Source organism: Patagioenas fasciata, unplaced genomic scaffold, assembly GCF_037038585.1.
Source record: "Patagioenas fasciata isolate bPatFas1 unplaced genomic scaffold, bPatFas1.hap1 Unplaced_1, whole genome shotgun sequence".
Taxonomy (NCBI): domain Eukaryota; kingdom Metazoa; phylum Chordata; class Aves; order Columbiformes; family Columbidae; genus Patagioenas; species Patagioenas fasciata.
The window spans coordinates 1399389-1412573 of NW_027288510.1; the positions used below are offsets into that span (position 1 = coordinate 1399389).

The 13185-nt window shown below is 59.9% G+C and overlaps 1 long non-coding RNA gene across 4 annotated transcripts; it reads left to right on the plus strand.

Annotated features, from left to right (window-relative positions):
• Positions 1 to 2051: 2051 nt before the first annotated feature.
• On the plus strand, positions 2052 to 8095 carry LOC139826681 (uncharacterized). 4 transcript variants are annotated; one of them, XR_011736854.1, is made up of 4 exons: positions 2056 to 2165; positions 6376 to 6452; positions 6595 to 6835; positions 7666 to 8095. It is a non-coding gene; the product is annotated as an uncharacterized lncRNA (long non-coding RNA). The 4 variants fall into 4 exon arrangements; XR_011736851.1 differs by lacking the exon at positions 6376 to 6452 and having other exon boundaries at positions 2052 to 2165; XR_011736852.1 differs by having other exon boundaries at positions 2054 to 2165; positions 6376 to 6835.
• Positions 8096 to 13185: the final 5090 nt, after the last annotated feature.

Below are 13185 nucleotides of genomic sequence, written 5' to 3' on the forward strand. Positions count from 1 at the left end.
TTGTCCTTCCAGCACAGGGGCCTCATGGCCTCCTTGTCCCCAGCCAGGAACCTGGGAGGTGTGGGACCATAGTCCTGCCCTTGGCCTTGCACAGCCCCACATCACACTGTCCAGGAAGGGAACTGGGCAACGTGGGAGGAACAGGATCTGCCTTCCCAGGGCTGGGGGTCAGGGCTTGTCCCTTTGGTTAATGAAACACATTCAGGTTTACTCAGCATCTAAGAGAACTTCACCTTGCTTTTCCTGACCTCTTGTCACTGCATCCCGTTTTCTTCTGTAACCGGACCATGGGGTCAGTTCCTCAGTAGTGTCCCTCAGTGGGACTCATTAACATTGCAAGAAACTTTGGAGTTTGAATCTGACTTCTTGAGAGGTTTCATCAGGTTCCCCTGAGGGTTTGAGGTCCATGGACTCAGCACCAAACCCACCAGAGGGGTCATTAAAGCGCCTTGGGCTGCTCCTGTGCTGCTGAGCTGGGCTGGGCTCCTGGGACAGAGGGAGCTCCTGGCAAGCGGCAGCGCTGCAGAGAGACAGCTCTGCCCAGGAGCAGCTCCTCTGCACACGCAGCAGGGCTGAGGGCTCTGCCTGGGGATCTCAGGGAGACGAGCAAGGCACTGCCCTGGCTCAGAGAGCTCCGCTGAGCCCCTGCAGAGGACGCGGAGGCCAATTCACACCTGAGTTTTACATACAGGAACACTAAACCAGCCCCCAGGAGCATCCCAAGCCTCTGGAGACACTGGTACAAGCGCAGTTTCCCCTGGCGAGTCCCTTCCCACCCGCAGCTCGTGGAAGCCTCACCCAGGGTGCTGGAGAGACCCTCGGTCGGGGCACCGAGGTCCTGGGCTGCGGTCAGCGGTGTCACAGGGTGGTTGGGCAGCTCCTGGCGGGGCTGTTCACGCCGTCTCCTCTGGTGAGCCGTGCTCAGCCGCTGCTGCGCGGTCTCTGGGAGAAAGGGAGAGAGAGAAGCTGTCAGAAAAGCTTCAGGGCTTGGGCACTGTGGCCCCAGGCCCAGTGGGGAGGGTGAGGAGACACCTCCCTGATGCAGACGCTGCTGCTGCTGCTCCAGCTGCTCCTGCTGCTGCTGCGGGACCTGCTCCTCCTCTGGCCGCTTTGGGTTTAAAAGCCCAAGTCTCTTTCGCCTTGTGTTCCCTCCCCCTGAGAGGCCCCCAGTCTGGACTTTTCTTTGCTGTACGTTTTAAGTTGTATTTTGTCTTATAATTCAAGTATCTTTTTAAAATGCAAACGCCTGAGACTCTGATACAGGGAACCTGGGGACAAGAACGTTCCTGTGGCAGTTTGTGCACACGAATCCGCGTGTGGCACTGCTTTGCTGATGGAGCTGGGAAGGAAATCCTCGTCCTTCTCTGGAGCCGAAAAACCACACGCGGTGGTTGGAGAAACTGCCAGTTTGACCTGGAAGGACGAAGCCAGAATTTGAGGGCAGAAATCAGTTGCCCCAGGTCCTTAGGGCTGGAGGTTGCTCTGGGATGTTCTTCTGGTTTTTAAAGGCCATGTTCCAGAACACAACGATGCCAAGTGAAGGGTCCAGGCTGTGTTTTCCTCCCCGCGCATTTCCCTGTGTGATCTGCTCTGTGACCCCCCCGTGAGCAGGGGTTGGACTGGGGGTCTGCAGAGGCCCCTTCAGCCCCACCAGGCTGGGATTCTGTGGCTCTGTGACTCTGCACTGCGGTTCCCCAGCACCTCCAGGATGTTCCACAGCCCACAGGCAACTGCAGCTTTTCCTTTTCGGGCCGATTTCTGAAAAACCCCTGGTTCTTGTGCTGGGCTTCACCTCCCGTCCGGGTACCCCGGGGTGACAGCGGGGCCTCTCCGGTCCTTCCGCGGGCTCTGCCCGGTCGGAGCAGCAAGGCCGGCGATGGGGAGGGGTTCCCGGGGAGGGCAGAGCCCGTCCCGCGGGGCTGCGGGGACGTTTCTAGGCAGGCTCCGCGCTAAACAGCCCCGTTGCTAGGGCAGGGGGGCATTCCCAGCCCGGCGCTGCGGTAGACAGACCCGTTGGGGGCCTTCCAGACCGGACTCCGCGCGGCGCGGCCCCCGTCGCTATGGGAACGGGGCCCTTCCAGTGCGGGCGGCGCGCAGCATGGCGGTGCCCCTGCCGAGCGCGGCGCTGAGCGGCGTCCGGAGCGGGCGGGCGTTCGGCACGGCCGGTGAGTCCCGGGCCGGGGAGCCCCGGTTCCCCTGCGCGGGCAGCGGGAGCCGCTTGGGGCGTGGCGGGGAGAGCGCTCGGGCGGCTGAATTCCTGGCGTGGCCGGCTCGGGGAGGCGGGGGTGGCTCCGGCTCTTCCCGGGCTCTCTCGGCCTCGTCTCTTGCGCTCTGGTGAAAGCGGGAACTCTCTGGCAGCGAAGAGATGGAGTGAACAGCAGAGGCAATGCCGCTGTTCGGCGGCATTCTTTATTTCATCAGCGCTGGGCAGCACTGGTAGACGCTTGCACCTGGGCAGGAACAAGCCCAGGTTCCAGCCTAAGCTGGGGAAGGACCTGTTGGAGAGCAGCGAAGGGGAAAGGGACCTGGGGGTCCTGGGGACAGCAGGGTGACCATGAGCCAGCACTGGGCCCTTGTGGCCAGGAAGCCAATGGTACCTGGGGTGGGTTAGAAGGGGGTGGTCAGTAGGTCAGAGAGGTTCTCCTGCCCCTCTGCTCTGCTCTGGGGAGACCACCCCTGGAATATTGTGTCCAGTTGTGGCCCCTCAGCTCCAGAAGGACAGGGAACCGCTGGAGAGAGCCCAGCGCAGCCACCAAGATGCTGGAGGGAGTGGAGCATCTCCCGTGTGAGGAAAGGCTGAGGGAGCTGGGGCTCTGGAGCTGGAGAAGAGGAGACTGAGGGGGGACTCATTCCTGGGGATCAACATGGAAAGGGGGGTGTCCCGGAGGCACCCCAGGTTCATTTAAGGGACAACAGGGTCCAAAACAACTTCTGTTAAACCGGTGAGAAACAGGGTTTTAGCATCCAAAAGTGACTTGAATACAGGTTCGGATACCAGTTGAGGAAAATGATGAAGGGGCAGCAACCAATACGACAGGCGGTGCACAGAGTGCATGCACGTGGCTTCACCAAAACAATGCCGGAGCCGTCCCTGAGTCCGGGAGGAGTCCGCACTTGCCTGAACACGGTGTGGGGTTATTTTGAAGAGATACACGTACTGTAGTGAGTACGGAAAGTGCACACTCGCGATTCTGCGAGGGTAAATTTATAATACACTCGCAATCCTGCGATGGGCAGTTTCACTCACACCCGTAGCGGCAAGGCAGCGGAGTCTCCATCCCGGGGGGGCTCTCGGCGGCAGCATCTCGCTCGTGCTGCGAGAGACCCGCGACAAATGGGCGGAGTCTTGACGAGAGTCCCGTTTTTTATTGGCTGATCACATCTGACTGTGGGCATTCCAGAAGCTTCTCTGCACCCCCACTCTGGCTGTGGGTGCCCCTGAAGCCTCCAAACATCCCCCACACTGGCTGCGGGCGCCCAGCGGCTCCCTGGCACCTCGGTGCTCCCTTCTCCTAACGGCCCTGGCCAGGGGCTCTGGGGCCAAACAAAAGAAGCTGTAGCAGAGAGAGAGGGAGATGTGTCTACTCCTTCCATGATGAAGGAGGGAGGGGGAGAGAGGGGGGTTTGCACCCTGCCACACCCACTGTCCTGTCCTGTACCCCACTATACTGCCCCTTCACCCTGCATACCCCCTCTCTACCCCCCTGCACCCCAATGTCCTCCACGTGGTGCTGGTGGATGGATCCAGCTCAGCACAGGGTGGGGTGCCCGACTACTCTTCCTGGGCCCCCCCCAAATCCTGCTGTGAACCAGCAGGTCCCAGTACAGCCCAGCACCGCTGTGCCTGCCCAGGGGGTTGCAGCCAGTGGGGGGTGCCCAGGAGTGGGTGCTGACAGTTTGGGGGAGCACCCGCCTGGCCCCAGCCCAGGGCAGCATGTTGGGGTGATCCTGGGTCCCCACACCGTGACACTCAGCAGCAGCCACTACGTGTGTGTCACAGGGCTGTGCTTGTCCCCCTGTCCCCTGCAGGGCTGGGGACACACACACATACCCAAGCACCTCAGAGCCCCCACCACCCCCTCCCACAGGCATCCCCACTCTGATGCCTTCATCACCCTGAGCATCCTCACCTGCACCCCCATGCTCCTGGACACCAATTTAAGCCCAGCAGCCCCAGTGCTGGGATGTGTTGTGCTCAGCTCTGTTCCCTGTGCCCACTTTGGGGGTTTCCTGCTTTATCTGCCCCCACTTAGGTGTTTTATTTCCCCCTGATGGATGCTGGATGTGCAGTGGGACCTGCTGCTGCTGCCATGGTCCCCCTTTGCTGCCCAGGGTGGGGGTGCTGGGACCACCTGCAGCCCTAGCTCATTTGGGGGGCAATGACTGGCAAACCAGCCTTCCCCCCACCCCGGGGGCACCCATTCTGCCCCCCTCTCTGTGCACTCTAGGTTCTCCCCATCCCTCTTCCCCTCTGCATCCTCTCTCCAGTTCCTCTGATCCCAAATATCACAGCTCCTGTGCTTCCCCCTCACACCCCCCATGCCCCAGATTCTTTCCTGGGTCTCCCCCATTCCTCTTTACCCCTCCAAATCCCCTCCAGCTCCGTTGCCCTCCGCAGGACTTTGCTCCTGTCCCCTGCTCAATCACCACTATCCCCACCGAGCACCTTCAGCTTGGCTCTGGTCCGTGCATGCTCACTCCCACCCTGTGTGACACCCCCTGCACCGTCCCATCCCTTTCCCCCTCCCCATATACACTTGGATCCTCTCTGGACCTGTCTCCAAGACCCTCCCTGGGTTTCTGTGCCCCCTGCTCTGCTCCAAGCTCCTCTGGGGCCACCCAGACCCCTCTGTCCCTTCCTCTGCTCCCCGTGCAGCAGAGCGGCCTGTGAGAGCTCGGGCAGGATGTGCTCCCCGTGTTCCCCCTGGATGGGACCCTGCCCCACGGTCTCACAGCGAATAGAGCCTGGAAAGAGGCTTTTCTGTCATCCGCTCTGGGTCGCCCATGGCGTGGCTGGGCTGGGACAAGCACCAGCCGCCTCCTTCCCCAGGGGAGCTGGAGCTGGTCACATCGTTGTGCAGGTTTTGGCAGTCGTTCTCCTTGCTGGTGTTCTTCAGATGACCTGAATCCCAGAGCACAAAATCTTTCCCATTGAGATTTCTCCCAAACAGGCACGGGTGTCAGAGCCGGCGAGCTCCAGAGTGAGCGCTGTGCTGTCCCCGCGCTGTCCTTTGTCCCTGCGTGAGCAGTGAAAGCCGGGCAACTGTGTGGGGGTGTTATTTTTCTCTGCTAAAGTGGCTGAAGCATTTCAAAGGGTTTCCCCAGGTGTTCTTGGCAGAGAGCTAAAGCCAGGCACATTTCCCTGGCCTCTGCATCACCCAAGACACTTCAGTTCTGCTTTTCCACCAAGCTGAGTGGTGTTGTCGATGCGCTGGAGGGAAGGGGTAGCATCCAGAGGGACCTGGACAGGCTGGGGGGTCCATGTGAACCTCGTGAAATTCAACCAGGCCAAGTGCAAGGTCCTGCACCTGGGTCAGGGCAATACCCAGTACCAGCACAGACTGGGGGAGGATGGATGGATGGATGGATGGATGGATGGATGGATGGATGGATGGATAGCAACCCTGTGGAGAAGGGCTGGTGGGTGACAAAAGGGACATAAGTCTGCAATGTGCATTTGCAGCCCAGAGAGCCAAGTGTCTCCTGGGCCACATCACCAGCAGGTGGAGGGAGGGGATGCTCCCCCTCTGCTCTGCTCTCCTGGGGCCCCCCAGAGAACCGAGTCCAACTCTGGGTTGTCCGGCACAAGACAGACATGGACCCCAGGGGCTCTGTCCCTCTGTCACCAGTGCTGCCTCAGTCCCACCCTGCTCCCTCCAGCATTTTAGAACGATGCTAAAACCCAACCTGTGGCTGGTGATGCCAACCCAGGCGATGTGTGGGTCAAAAATCACCATCACATATATTAACCCTCCTAAAACCAACATGGAAATGGCAGATGTTTGTGCCTCCTTGTGTGGATGCAGCTCTGGCTGCCTCGTCCCGCATCCCACCCTTGCAGCTCCAGGACAGACCCCACACTGGTGGCCCTGCCTGCATCTCCCGTCCCAGAACAGCCAAAGGAGCCGCTTGTTTTGGCCTCCAACTGGCTGATTTAGCCTGGTTCCCTTTCTCCATGAAGGATAAAACCCGGTGCTGAGGCTCCGGTGTCAGTCCCAGCCTGTGCCTACCCTTCGTTGTGTGATTTCATGTGATTTTGATCACATCCTTGAAAACAAAAAGAACCTCCAACCCACTCAGTCTCAGCCCTCCCAAGGCAGAGATATTTCCGCGTGGTGAACGCTCCCATGCAAATTCTCCCATGTCCTATTTTAGGTTTCTCGCCGGCACTGGCTGCAGACAACTGCGCTGGAGCTCCTGTCAAGCCTTAGACAAGGGTCTCAGGGATATGGGTCAGTGCCAGGGGTGGGTTATGGTTGGGTTCCATGATCTTGAGGGTCTTTTCCAACCAAAATGATTAATGAGTTTTTAGGGTTTATCCCAAATGATGGGAACCCCCGGTTCCAGCTCTGCTCTTTACCAAATACCTTTTAGAGGCTGAAGAGGAAGGAGACGCAACACCTCAGCATACGGGGGGTCTTCCCCAAAGCTTCCCAGTGTCCCTTCTGTCTCCTCTGCACATCAGGGCAGGGCACAAGGGACAAAGTACCACCAGCACGCTCTGAAAGGTCATCATTTCTACCAGCTGCAACCTGATCTGGGTGAAGATGTCCCTGCTCATGGCAGAGGTTGGACTGCATGAACTGTGAAGGTCCCTTCCAACCCAAACTGTTCTGTGAGTCTGATGGCTGCACTCCAGTGGCGGGGATTCAGTTCAGGAGGGACCCAGGTTTTCAGGAATGCGGACCCAGGAGTTTGGGAGAGAGGACCCAGGAGTCCTGGAGAGAGGACCCAGGCGTCCGGGAAAGGGACCCAGGAGTTCAGGCGGGGATTCAGGTCAGGAGGGACCCAGGAGTTCGGGAAAGGGACCCAGGCGTTCAGGAAAGGGGACCCAGGAGTTCGGGAAAGGGACCCAGGAGTTCGGGAGAGAGGACCCAGGAGTTCAAGTGGGGATTTAGTTCAGGAGGGACCCAGGAGTACCCCTAAGGACCCAGTAGTTGGGGAGGGACCCAGGAATTTGGGAAAGGGACCCAGGAGTCCTGGAGAGGGGACCCAGGAGTTCGGGAAAGGGGACCCAGGGGTACCCCTAAGGACCCAGTAGTTGGGGGGGGACCCAGGAGTGCCCCAAGGGACCCAGGAGTTCGGGAGAGAGGACCCAGGCGTTCGGGCGATCCCGCTGCGTGGCCACGCCCCCTCCCCATCACCCCGCCCCCCTCTCCTTGGCCCCGCCCCCTCCGCCCCTGCACCGCGCGGCCTCCCCGGAGCCGAGCGGGCTCCGTCCCTCTCCTCCCCCCCCGCCCCCCCTGTGCTCCGGGTGCCAAGTTTGAATCCCCCCGCAGCCGCCTCCTCCCCCCGCTCCCTCGGTGTGCGGGGCCTTGCGGGAGCGCTGCGTGCGGGGCAATGCGGGGCGGGAGCCCCCGGCGCCCCCGGGATGCGTGAAGGCGGCCGGCAGGGCCTGCGGCTGAGAGGAATCAACCTGACAAGAGGTTTTGTTCCATGGAACAGGACAGGATGGGTCTTCCCTGAATATCGCTGGATCTCTTACAGTTGGATTAATATTAGGATGGCAACCAGCCCTGTAGCCATAGAACTCTTGTAATCAGTAACCAAACTCTGTTCTTAAAGCTGACATAGATTTATGGTATATTCTTACAAGGCAGGTAACTGTAACCGAGCCTTATTCTTAAGGTGGACATAGATTTACGATATATTCTTTTAAAGTTGGTACCGTAGAAAATAACTGATAATTGTAGCATCTTTTAGATAGGAAGTTTGTGTTATTACAGGTGTGGAATATTCTAATGGTTGTCAGGGGTGTAATGAATATGTATGTGACTGACTTGTATAATAAGGTATGGTCTGAATCAGCTGTTGGAAGCTTTGGGTGCGAACCCCTGGTTTCCCAGCGCTGGAATAAAGCACCGCATGGAACTGTGCCCGTGGTTCTGTGTCCTGATTGCTGACATTAGCACAAATCACAACTGCATTTTTCACATCCTCCTCCTCCTCCTCCTCCCGCTCCTGTCCGGGATGTGCAGCTGCAGCAGGCTCAGTGCCAGGGCCACAAGGTGCAGGGGCACCAAGAGCGGGGCCGCAGCCGAGCGGGTCCAGCAGAGCCTTGGGGAGGGCTGCCCTTGGAGCAGGGCCGGAGCTCCAGCCCTCTCCCTGCAGGCCTTTCCCTGCCCCCCCAGCGCTCACCCACTGCCCAGCGCAGCCTCACAGCCACCAAGGAAACACCCACATCGTGAGACCCAGCGGTTTGCAGGGGGGGCTTTACTGATGGGGGCAAGAGCTGGTGCCAGCAGCCTGGCTGGCACTGGCGCTCGTCACGCCGGAGAAGGCTCTTGCTGGACGTCTCTTTCGCGAGCCTCAGCGCCTGAGACGGTCTCCTGGCACTGGCCGACGTGGAGCAGATCCGCTCTCCAGAGCTGCGGAGTTGAGTACAAAGCTCTGCAGTCTTGTATGCACAGAGGTGCAGAGCAACAAGTCTGGTCAGGACACCTGTGGTGGGATCTGCTGCTGTCTGGAGAGAGCAGGTCCAGGTCCCTGGGGTGCAGTCCCACCCTGCTGCTCTCCGTGCCCCAAGGGCTGTCAGGAAAACACCCTCTTTGCCCAGCTCTGGCCTGAAGCTGGCCCACACCCCCTTTTTCAGAGGCGAGCACTCCAAAAGGCAAACACTCAACTGGGAATGCTCTTTCCCCAGTTGTTTTTCACGGCCTGCGGTACCTGGGCCTCCCATTGCTCTGGCTCTTTTTTCCAGGCCTTTGGCGGTGCCACTGCTGCGCTTCTGCTCTATCTTGCTGCACAAGGACTCCCAGAGCTTGCGTGTTTCCTCCTCCGTGCACGCGCGGGGCTGCGCCTGCAGGACCACGGCAATGCAGCAGCAGGCAGTGTTGGTGTCCCTGGCAGGGGCTGGGGGGATTTCAGCGCCCCCCTCCCTCCTGCCCCTTCTTTTCAGCCTCTCCATCAGCCCTGCTTTGCTCACGGTCCCGACTGCAGAGCCTTTCTGCAACGACCCCTGAGCCAAGGGAGCGCGGGGCTGAAAGCAACCCGGCTGCTTGCTGTCCCAGACCAGCCTGGCCGCACCGTTGCGCCGTCGCCATTACAAACGCCACCACATCGAGCCTTGGGGACGTACCGGTCCTGCCCTCCTCTCCCCCGCCTTGGCAGGGGGTGCAGCCTGGGGTGCAGCTTCCCGCAGGTGTTGGCTGCTGCCTGCCTCTTTCCCCGACCGTTCCCAGCGCAGCACGGCCAGCTCGCTGCAGACACACAGCGGGAGGAGGTGGTGTGAGCACAGGAGCGCGCTCCAGCCGGGCTCCCAGCTGGGCGCCAGCCGCGGCCGCAGGAGCGGCTCTGCCGAGAGGCCAGTGCCAGGAGAAGCGGCTCTCTCCCGCGGGGCTGCGGGGAGCAGGAGGAAGGGACTGCGGGAGAGGAAGCGCTGCCCGTGTCCGGAGAGATTTACCACTGGAGCTTGTCCTGCAGATCCAGCTGCTCATCCCTCTCCCCTCTCCTCTTGCGGGCCACCTGCCCCAGGATGCAGGTCACCACCTCCCGCAGGGCCCGGTCTGTCCGTGGGGAAAGGCTCCTGCAACAGCAAGGACAAAGTCTCCCTGACTCTGCAGCTGGGACCGTCCTGCCTCTTCCCACACTCAGCCCCACAGCTATGCGGCCCCGTTCTGCCCCACAGCCCCCTGGAGGCAGGAGGGGTTTCAAGCCCCTGCTCTGGCCCCTGCCGTGGGGTCTAACCCAGCCCGTTCCCGTGGCTGCAGAAATCCCCGGGCGCCCTGTGCAGCCCCGTGGCTCGGGGGTTGGCTCCCTGTACCCACCACCTCTGGCTCACCCCCACCGCCCCAGGGCTCGGCTGGAGCGGGCACACTCGTACCGCTTCGGGGGGACGCTGTTGTCCTCAGGGACTGTGGGGGGCTCTTCTCCGGCCTCTTCCCAGTCCTCCATAATGGTCCTGATCTCCAGCAGGTCCCAGCTGGACTCGTCTGACTCCACGCTGCTTGGGGAGCTGTCTGAGGAGCACTCGGGGGAGCTGGATTCCTGCACAGGAGGAGACTCTCACACAACAGCCCCGCACCCGGAGGGTGCTGCTTCCCAGCACGCAGACCCCAGAACACTTCTGGATGGACCACAGGGGACAGGGAGAACCGGGAGAAGGAGCTCAGCAGGCCCTGGGGTGACCTCTGAGTGTCACCAGGGTTTCACTGCAACTCTGTGTCCCCTTCTCGCTCAGGAAGGGCAGCATCACCCGCCCGGCTCTGCTGCAGCAACGCTGCTGTGACGGCTTGGGTGCCAGAGGTGCTTTGCGGTCTCAGCCGCCCCGTGGGAGAAAGTGCTCTTCTTCTGCAGGAATCCCAAGTACCTGGCTCCTCTGCATCTCCTCTGGGTTTTCTGCCTTTCCTTCCACACCGGGTGTCTCCTTTTCTGCCTCGGCCTTTGCTGTCATTGCTCCGGCTGACGGCCGTTTACTTTTTTCCCCTACCGCCGCCTCTTTTTTCTCCTTTTCCTCTCCTTCCAGGAATTTCTGGATATACTGTGGAAGTTTCTCCTCTTTCTTCTTCTGCCGTTTATTCTGGAGGCCGAATGAAATGCAATAGCAGGCAGCATCAGTCTGTCCTGCCACGGCTGAGCTGTTTCCCTCCCTTCCCTCCCTTCTCTTCTGCCTCGCTGTCCACGCTGGTTTGCTCCCAGGTTCCCGCAGGCTCCACCGAGGAGCCCGTCTGGGATGACCAGGGAGATCAGCCACCACCGGGCTACAAACCAGCCGGCAGCTGGCGAGCCCAGACCAGCCCTGCAGCCACCGGGCCGACAGAAACAGCCCCACGTGAGGGCTCTGGGGGTGTTTCCAGGCTACTGGAAGTGACAAGTATATTCTCAACTGACAGTGACCCGCCTCTCTCCAAGCAAACACCAAAGCAACCGCTCAGTGGTCCCGTGAACACCCAGTGAAGAATCTTGTGAGCACTGGCATGTGTGGAGCAACGCTGCTCTACAGTCCAGTAGGATGTGCTCCTGCAGCATCCGGTGTCGGGTACCTTTTCTCTCCTCTCAATGGCTCTGGCTATGAAGTCCACTTCTCTGGGTGCAACCAGAGGCGGTAGCTTTCCTTTCTCCTCCTTTTCCTTCAAGCAGCTCCTCTGGATGACCGGTAGCTGCCTGCAAAGACACAACAGGGCGTGTTGGCAGGAGCGCAGGAGGAGCTGGTTCTGCATCCTGTGCTTCCAGGTGGCGCACCTGCTTCTGCAGCAGAACGGGCTCTGCTCACAGCCTTGTGATCAAGTCCCCAGGCACAGAGAAGACCCCAAGCTCTCAGCCTCAGATGTGCCCAACAGCCCCCCTGCAACCCAGGATGCCCAGGTCTCGGCCCTCTCTTGCTGGAGCACCCAGAGGAACAGGGTCCTGTGCCCGGAGATAGCGCTACGCCCTGTACGGGCAGGGTGGGCGCTGGGGACACAGTGTCAAAGGGAGGAGGACACGAGCCCACGAGAAAAGCCATCCTGCCACTGAGCTCTCCGTAAGACAGGCGTCAGCGCAGAAGAGGCTCCTGGTTGCTCAGGGCAATCCTCTGCAGTAACTAACTGCAGAACTCTGTTCTCAGCAAACAGAAAGGCCAGGCTCATTTCAACCTGAAGGGAACGCCAAAATGACCTTCTGCTCCTGGAACGAGCCTTTGCACTTGGCTACTCAAGAGATCTGCACATCGGAAGGGAAGAAAGAAATGGTGGTGCCAGCAGAGTCTGCCAAGAAGCTGCAGACACTGCCACAAGCAAGAAACCATGAGTCAGTGGGACGTGGGCAAAGCGCACGTGGGGTGTTTCCGGGAGAAACGTCTCGCTCCCACAGAGACCGGAGCAGGGGGCCACGCTCACCCGTTTATGCGAGTGTCTCACCTGGCGCGAGGCTCACTCCCCTCGGCTTTCTGACCCTGCTCCGGCGTCACAGTCAGGGCAGGTAACCGATGTGGAGGAAGCCTGGCTCGACGGAGGAGGCGCTTCCCGGCAGCATCCTCTAGAAACGGGAAAGGAGACGGTTCTTCAGAACAGCATCTCGGTGTTGTTCTGGGAACCGGGTGCCACTCGTGTGCCAGTTCCAAGGAGAGTGACGTGCGGGTCTGCTCAGGGCTGTGGTAACACTGGGGAAGGTGGTCCTTTTCATCCCTTTGGGGGAAAGCCATGTTTCCTGGGAGGTCTTAGGCCTCTTCTGACACTGTTTTTTCATCCAACGCCCCATGCCCACAGTGCACCGTTATTCCCTGGGGAAGACTGTTTGCATGGCTTTCTCTCATCCATGTGCTGAAATGGGGGGTTCCATGGGAGATACTGGTGCTGTCCAGGAGTCATTCTGGGGAGGGGAATCATTTATCTCAAGGGAACCCGGCTCTGGGGTTTCTGCCTTGGTCCCGTGCACACAGATTTGCTGCTGGGGCAGGTTCACACCACAGGCCGTCACCTTTTCCCTTCACACATCCGTTCAGGTCTATCAGCGCTGGCACTTTGGGCACGGTCTCAAGTTGGTACCTGGCAGAGGAAGAAGGCAGCAGGCTGAAGAAAGGACACCACGTTGTTTCCCACCGCAGCCCAACCCAGAGGGACGCAGCAGAAGCTCCAGTGCCGGGAGAGGCCCCGTCAGCCTGTGCCCGCGTTTCTCCATCCTTCCCTGAGAATGGCCGTCCTCCCACAAAACCCCCTTGCTGCTGCTGGGGAAATGACTCTGCTCATCGCGCACATGGAGAGCAGAGTATTATCTAGTGCTCTGGTTTTCTAAGACGCCTTTGAATTCTGATCTTGCCCTCCGAGTTCCTCGTAGAGCCTTGCAGATTAACGTTTCCGGACCTAAGAGCAGTCTCTCCCAGAGAGGAAAGAAAAGGAGCAGGAGAAACGTAGCAGGAAATGTTGCCTAAATGCGTCTCTAGGTCCACAGCAGGACAGATGCAGAAGCCGTGCCACTGTCCCCCGTTCCTCCAAGTGAAGTCAAACGTACCATGGCAGGACGACAACACGTCCAGAAGAGGTCTGGGAA